The following is an 8045-nucleotide window of genomic DNA, read 5'->3' as shown; positions in this document are numbered from 1 at the left end:
TGAACTAAACAGGCGAAAAGGCCTACATTACGTTCTGATGGGAATAGACAGGCCAGACACCGGCGACATGCACAGCGTTGAGATTTTAGTGTCATAAAAGAATAAAGCAGGAGAGGAGAACGGGAAATTTCTCTCACGGCTGCGATTTTAAACAGAGGGGTCATGACGGGTGATGATGTGTCTTCCGGAGGAAGTATGTGTGTTAGGTAAGCTTCATTCAGGTGTGAGTTACAGTGCGGTTGGCTGGGAGTTTCAATGTTGATAAACCAATAGTGTGTGTGTGTGTGTGTGTGTGTGTGTGTGTGTGTTAAGTAAGGTGTCTTTAAACAGGAACGTATTTTTTATATATTTTTTTAAGTTATGCATTGATCGTTTGGTGAATGTGTTGTAACCAGAGGCACGCAGGAACCCGGGTTCGTACTTCGCCTTGGAGCCATGGTTCGGTATTCACGAACCCAGCGCTTGTGCCGACTTCATGAGACGTAACCACTGCCAGTGCAAATGCCGCAAGCGTCAACTATACGTTTCTAGCTCCAAAGGCAACCAGACGGTGACCTCTCTCCTCTGTGCCCACGGAAGAACCTGGCTGTTGGAGGTCACTGTCGCTACTCTGTCCTTTTCTGTGTATCCATCTCCGAGCTGCACGTGGCATTTTGCGGGACAGGAGCATCCTGTTATAACGAGACCTCCTTCGTAAAAGGGAGAACGGTCAAAAGGCCTCCGTGGCTGCTGTCCACGATGCTGACCACAGAATGCCGGTTTCCAGCAAGAGAAGACAGACACATGGGGGAAATCATTCGTGAGGTTTTCTTTGAGGATGACATCAGACTGATGGCGGCATGAGAGGTACCCCTGATCTCTCCCCCTGAAATAGCCACAAACTGAACGGCTATCACGCAGCGAAGGAACCCCAGCTGGGCTCGCGGGCTCGCCTAGGAATATCCACGCATCACATCGACTAAAGGTGGGAAGGGTGGAGAAGGGGGAGGGAGGTAAGACACACTGAAGAGGAGAGAAACACAGACTCTCCGGGGTTTGGTCCACTGGGGCTCCAGAGAGGGGAGACGCCTGGAGTGACTGGGTCTTCTTCTCCCAGGAGGAATGGAAAGATTTGGGGGGGGGGAACACTTGCAGAGATACTAAACCCGAGTACGGCAGAGCGAGGTGTCACCACCAGTCTTCCTGCAGTCTGCCTGTAGACCTTACTCAGGATGGAGACAAACAGAGTGTGACCCCTGACCCTTCCAGATCCCGCCTCCCTCCCCTCGTGGTGTACAGAGAGTGACAGAGACATACCCCACAGCGACAGGGCCACTCTTTCCCCTGAAGAATGGAGGTGCTCTGTGTCTGGGCCCTGGTCTGCTGAGATGTGGGGAGGAGCACCCGGAGGCCTGAGACCACCATTGCCAAAGCCGCAAAGCCCTCCCAACAAGCCACACCCATCATCGTGACAGCAACATCTCAGCAGAGGTCAGCCAGGGAATTTCACCGAGCCGAGACTTGTAATCTAGCACCACCTACTGCAAAACAAAACAAAACCAAAAAACCCCCAGAAAAACCTCTCGGAAGTGCAACATTTCCTAACTCTCAAATGGCACCATGACAGAAGAAAACTAATATCATGGCTATCCAAGAAAGCGACACAGTTCAGTAAGAAATGAAAAAAAAAAAAAAAAAGAAAGAAAGAAAGAAAGAAAGAAAGAAATCTCCAGAAAGCATTTTAAATCACATAGAAACCTTGGAGTTAAATGATTAGTAAATTCAAAATTGAAGTTCTGAAAATACTCAATGAGGTGCAAGAAAACACAGATCAGCAATTTAATGAGCTCAGAAAACAAATTAATGAACAAAACAAGGACTTCAAGAAGGAGATGGAAACTTAAAAACAGAGAGGAAGAACTCACTACATGAATTTAAAAACGAATTAACAAGTTTAGCTAATAGAACAGGCAAGATAGAGGAGAGAATCAGTTACCTCAAAGACAGGCAGCTAGAGAAGAAGAGAGAGAAGAGGAGAGAGACTCATGAATTTTAAAAACTGGTAGAGCCTGACCAGGCGGTGGCGCAGTGGATAGAGCGTCGGACTGGGATGCAGAGGACCCGGGTTCAAGACCCGAGGTAGCCAGCTTGAGTGCAGGCTCATCTGGTTTGAGGAAAAGCCCACCAGCTTGAACCCAAGGTTGCTGGCTCCAGGAAGGGGTTACTCAGTCTGCTGAAGGCCCGCAGTCAAGGCACATATGAGAAAGCAATCAATGAACAACTAAGGTGTTGCAACGCGCAATGAAGAACTAATGATTGATGCTTCTCATCTCTCTCCATTCCTGTCTGTCTGTCCCTGTCTATCCCTTTCTCTGACTCACCCTCTGTCTCTGTAATAAATAAATAAATAAATAAAATTTAAAAAACTTAAAAAAACTGGTAGAGCTCTACAAGATTTGTCTGACTCCATCAGAAAGAGCAATATAAGAATAAGGGGAATATCAGAAGAAAAAGAGAGGGAGAAGGGAATGGAGAACCTATTCAAACAAATAATGGATGAGAACTTCCCAGGTCTAGAGAAAGAATTAGATCCTCAAATCCAAGAAGCAAACAGAATGCCTAGCTACCTCAACCCAAATAGGCCTTCTGCAAGGCACAGTGTAATAAAAATATCAAAAATCAATGACAGGGAAAGACTCCTCAAGGCAGCTAGAGAAAAGGAGACCGTAACATATAAAGAAAAGCCCATTAGGTTATTAACAGACTTCTCAGCAGAAATTCTACAAGCCGGGAGAGAGTGGACCCAAATATTCAAAGTACTGAAAGAGAGGAATTACAAGCCAAGAACTCTCTATTCATCAAAATTATCTGTCAAATATGAAGGAGAAATAAAAACTTTCACAGACATGCAGAAGCTGAGAGACTTTATTACCAGAACACTCCCACTGCAGGAAATACTTAAGGAGGCTATTTGACACAAAGACACAAAGAACAAAACAAATCAAAACTAGAAGGAAAAGCTCCAGCAAGTTTACAATATAAACAAGGATAATCTGTGACAACAATAACATAAAAGGAGAGAGGATAAAATCCGCAGTAGCAAAGGAGGGTGGAGTGCAGAAGCACTCATGAGACAAAGGACTCTTGTTCGTACGACAATGTTTTCAAATAATCTAATGGTAACCACCCATGAAAAAACCAATAGTGAAACACACAGCTGAGAAAGAGAAGGAGAGAGGGAGAAGGCGGGTGAGAGTATGGAATACCACAAAACAGAAACAACTAAAGAAAACATAAAGGAGAAGAAGCAAAGGAGACCCAGAGCTAACCAGAAAACAAAACATAAAATGGCTATAGGAAATCCTCAAGCGTCAATAATTACCCTAAATGTTAGTGGACTGAACTTACCCATCAAGAGGCACAGAGTAGCGGATTGAACCAAAGAGCAAGACCCAACCATACGCTGCCTTCAAGAGACACATCTAGGCTGCAAGGACAACAGTAGACTCAAAGTGCAGAATCAGAAAACGATTTTCTGAGCACATCATTCCCAAAGAAAGAGCAGGCGTAGCCATGCTCATATCTGACAGTGAGGACTTCAAGACGACACAGGTGAGAAGAGACAAAGATGGACGTTTCATAATGATAAAGGGGACATTGCATCAAGAAGACAATACTTTTTAATATATGTGCATGGAATCAGAGAGCACCAAAATATATAAGGCATCTTCTCTAACAGAACAAAAATAGAAAAGAAACAGAGTGGTTGTGGCACCTTGAGTGGTTCATTGATTGCTTTCTCAGGTGTGCCTTGATGAGGAGGTGGGGGGGGGGCTCCAGCTGAACCAGTGGCCCCCCCCTGCTCAAGCCAGGGACCTTGGGCTCAAGCCAGTGACCATGGAGTCATGCATGTCAATGATCCAGTGCTCAAGCTGGCGACCCTGGGCTCAAGCTGGTGAATCTGTGCTCAAACCAGCCACCTCTGGGTTTCCAGACTGGGGCCTCAGCAGCCTAGGTCACCACCACCAGTCAGGTCAGGCTGGCTTTGCTCATTTACAACGAGAATATTACTGTGTAGTGCATTGTCATGAAAACAAACTTAAACAACAGTATGTATTTTATAACCCTATTACACATATGAATATATAAATAATAACCAATTGTTAATAGTGCTCATTCACTGGGGGCCACCACTTACAGAAAGACTTCCATTTTCTCTTTATCATCCGAGTTTTTTTTTACAATGTGCACGTATTGTTAGAACAAACAGTTGAGGTGTTTTTTTTTTTTAATGGGGTTTTCTTTAAATTGCTTTCCAAAATTCTGAACCAGTTTCCACTCCCTTGAGCAAGTAGCCCTTCTTACTCAAAAGTGTGGTCCTCCAACCAGCAACAAAGCATCACCCAGGAAGTCAGAAATGCGGATTTCCAAGCCCCACGCCCACTAAGTTAGACTCCGCGTTTTTACATGATCCACAGGTAGGCACAGGTAAGTCTGAGAAGCCTCTCTCCCGCTTGTTCTCTACTCAAAGGGACCCAGACGGAGATGTGTCCATGGTCCCCCTCCCAGGTGCAATGGTCTAAGCTCCTTTCTTGTAAGTACCTGCGGCGTCCCTAGAAAAAGGGCCGCTGACGAGCTCAAAGGATGAGCCCTGGGGAGGGGGCTGGACAAGCCCTGCCGCCAGCAGCTGGACTCAGGTAGCACGGGGGTCGCCTCGCGCTCCAGGTCAGTAGAAGTCCTGCGCTAAGACAGCTTGGAGTTTCTCCCGGTGCCGTGGCGGCTGGACAGACAGCTGGACCCGAGCGGCCGGCGCTGGGGAAGTCACAAGACGGCAGGAGGCGCTGCGAGCAGCTTGGAGACCGTGCGGCCCAGACCCCGGGGGAACGCAGGGCGCAGGGTGGCCTCCAGGCGGCAGCAGGCACCGCGCGGCGCCACCGCAAGGCGCACCAGGGTCGAGCGGGGGCGCAGATCCGCCACGAGGTGGCAGGCGGCGCTGCGCAGCCTCGGCTGCTTGCAGAACACACCTGGGCAGGTGAGGGCGGGCCCGGGGGGCGGGCCCGGGGGGCGGGGCCCCGGCGAGGCTCACAAGAGCCGGTGGTGGCGGCGGCGGCGGGGAGATAGATGCTCGCGTTGCACCCAGAGCAGAACCGAGCGTGCCCCCGATCGCGCACCCGCTAGCCCCGCCGCCTTCGGAACCGAGTGAGGTGAGTTCAGCCGGGTCAGGTCGCAGCAGCTCGGGGCATTCAGGCTCTCGCGCAGCCGCGGGGGTCCCGTGGCTTCCCAGACTCTGTCCGCGCGCGCTGGGTGGCTGCGCGGGCATCAACTCCTCGCGGTTTGCCTCCCGGTGGCCGGGATGCCGGGCCTCCGTCGCAGGTCAGTCCGGGTCCAGCTCCCTGGCGTCTGCCCATGCCGTGGCCAGGGTCGCACAGCCGGGGAGGGGGTTTTCTGAGCTGCTGGGCATCCGCGCAACCCCCTTCCCAGCCCCAGGGAGACGCGTGGACTTGAGCGCAGTGGCCCTTTTACTTCTCTGGAGTGTTTTCTCTGGGGCTGTCTGGGTTCCAGAAAGAAGCAAACACTCTGAATGGATTGTTAGGATTCTCTGCGGCGGCGGCGGCAGCGGCTTCAGCCGGGGGTTGTCCACTGGCCGCAGGACAATGCCTGCTGGCTCTGCTCCCAGTAGGTAGGGGCTGCGCCATGCGCCCCCGAGGAGCTGGGCCCCCTGAGGCTCGAGTTTCCTCGACGACGGTATGAAGGATGGGGCAAGGTCACGCAAGTGAGAAGGCTGCAGTAGAGTCACCGTCTTGAGTCAGGACCTTAGGATTTTAAAGAATCCTTCCAATCTGTGTTACCTTGAGCAAGTTACCTAACCTTTCTGCCTCCCACTTTCCTCCTCTGTGGAATGGCGGTGGTACTAGCAGCTTGTATATGTAATCATAGAGAGGATCCCAGAGTATAAGGTGTAAAAAAGAGCTGAATAGGATGCCTGGGGGATTATTATCACTATTATCATTGTTGTTATTATTGGACTCCTGAGCAAATCACAGCTCAGCCACTTTCTAGGGTGACCTCTAGCAAGTGTCGGTTTCATCTGTATGATGGGGAAAACCAGGCCGCCTACCTCAGAAGACTGTTGTGGAAATAAGTGTGTTGACACCTGTAAAGTGCTTAGAAGCGTGCCTGCTGTGTGTCAGGTGTGAGATCTCCCACAAGGCATCCTATTTAATCAAGAAATACAACCTAATCGTAGCGACAGCCTCTTGCTTTGCTCTCAAGTAGAGATGTTATTCGTGCCGGTATCTGTCTGTTTTGTGGTGGGCAGGGTGGGTTTCCTTCTTTCCCTGGTGGTTTCGCTGAGGTCGGGCAGGTGACCCGCTGAGCTCAAGGTCAGTTCTGGGGAGGTGGTGGATGTAGGACAGAGAGAACCCAGGAGCCATCGTCAGCGAGAAGGAGGAGGGTTGGAGACAGGAGCTCTCAGCATCAGTGTCTGCTGAACGTTCACAGAGCAGGAGACCCTGTGTGTGGCAGGAAATGGAACTTGGGGCTTTAAAACAAACAAACTCTTACTAACTTTTTTTTATTGCCTTTGGATTCCGTGAGAGAGAGAGAGGAGGTGGGGATGTGTCATATTTTAAGTGACCAAATAAATTATATTCCTCTCCCAAGAGGCCGATCACGTCATCTTGAGGGTCAGAGCTTACTTTCTCGTGCCCAGCAGGACGGCGTCCATCTGTGGAGCCCTCGGTGTGGCCTGGCTGCCTCCGCGCCTCCCTCCCGCATCCCCCGCGAGCTAGGTCCTCCGCATCACAGACCCAGAACCCGCTAGCGTCATCAGTGTGAAAGCCTCCCCGCATTGCCCAGGTTCCCAGTTTTGGACAATATCACATGGGGTTGGGGGAGGGGAAGAAAAACTAATTCAAATCCAGAATCCTGCCTGAGGAAATTGATGAGGAAATCTAAGATCCGTGTCCAAGCCACAGGCCCTTGGGCAGCATGGGGACCACCCTGTATATCCTATCCTATCGTATGTCCTCATTTGCCTCTTGTCACCCACGGCAAGCACAGGGGACAGACTTTCCATACAGCCTTCTCCTCCATGCCAGTGAGAAGTAATCACATCACCTGTCCAGCGTTGGGAAATCAGGTAGCGCGAGATCCCGTGTCTCTCCTGCTCACTTTTGTCCCAGGAGCTGCTAATCCACTGCCTGGGGTGGGGCAGCCCAAACCCGGCCCCTCACAGGCACAGACCTGGCTCTCATCCAGCTCTACCACGTCGCTGGCTGTGTGACCTTGTACAAGTTACTCCACCTCTCTGAGCTCATTTTCCTCCTTTGCAACGTGGAGATAATAATAGTACCCCTAGACGACGGACCTTTGTGGTAGGTTGTTGAAACATGAAATGAAATACACATAATGTCTACCATGGAGACGATGTATTTTATGAGACTAATGAGATGATCTCTATTATAATCAGGAGATGACCGTAGATATATATATATACACATATACATATATATATGCCTAGATCATATGAATTCATTTCTGAAAAGAATGTCATGGCACATCGTCAGGTTCCCGTGATTGAGACGTCACGCGTGCACATTGATGCCATGTGGTCACCTGCTTCCTAGCCCCCCCCCCAGCCCCACCGAAGAGAGCTGTTATTCAATCCAAGTGTATTCTATTTTAGATTCCAGGGACCATGGCACAGCACCTGGGAAAATACTCAGTGGCCAGTAGCTGTAGGCTCTTGTTGTAGGGGGGGGGCCTAGAAACATGACGAGCTCGGCTGCAGAGAGAAGAAAGGGCGCAGAGGCGAAACAGAAACTCTGTGCTTTCCGTAAACCGGCGGCCGGGCCTGGAGGATGGGGCGGGGAGGGCCGGAGCGTGACCTGGCGAGGCTGTCGGGAAACTCTCCTGGTAGATTTTTATCTGTCGGGATCAATTTGCAGGGTGCTGGCTCTGTGCCAGGCCCTGAGCTGGGCACCAGGGGGCAGGACGAGCTAGGACCGCTGCCCTCTGGGAGGCAACGGTGTGGGGCTGCGTGGGGTGGGGGGGTGGGGGGGCAA

The sequence above is a fragment of the Saccopteryx bilineata genome, chromosome 4, assembly GCF_036850765.1.
Source record: "Saccopteryx bilineata isolate mSacBil1 chromosome 4, mSacBil1_pri_phased_curated, whole genome shotgun sequence".
Classification (NCBI taxonomy): domain Eukaryota; kingdom Metazoa; phylum Chordata; class Mammalia; order Chiroptera; family Emballonuridae; genus Saccopteryx; species Saccopteryx bilineata.
The sequence above is the reverse complement of the archived record's forward strand: the minus strand, read 5'-3'. Positions refer to the sequence as shown.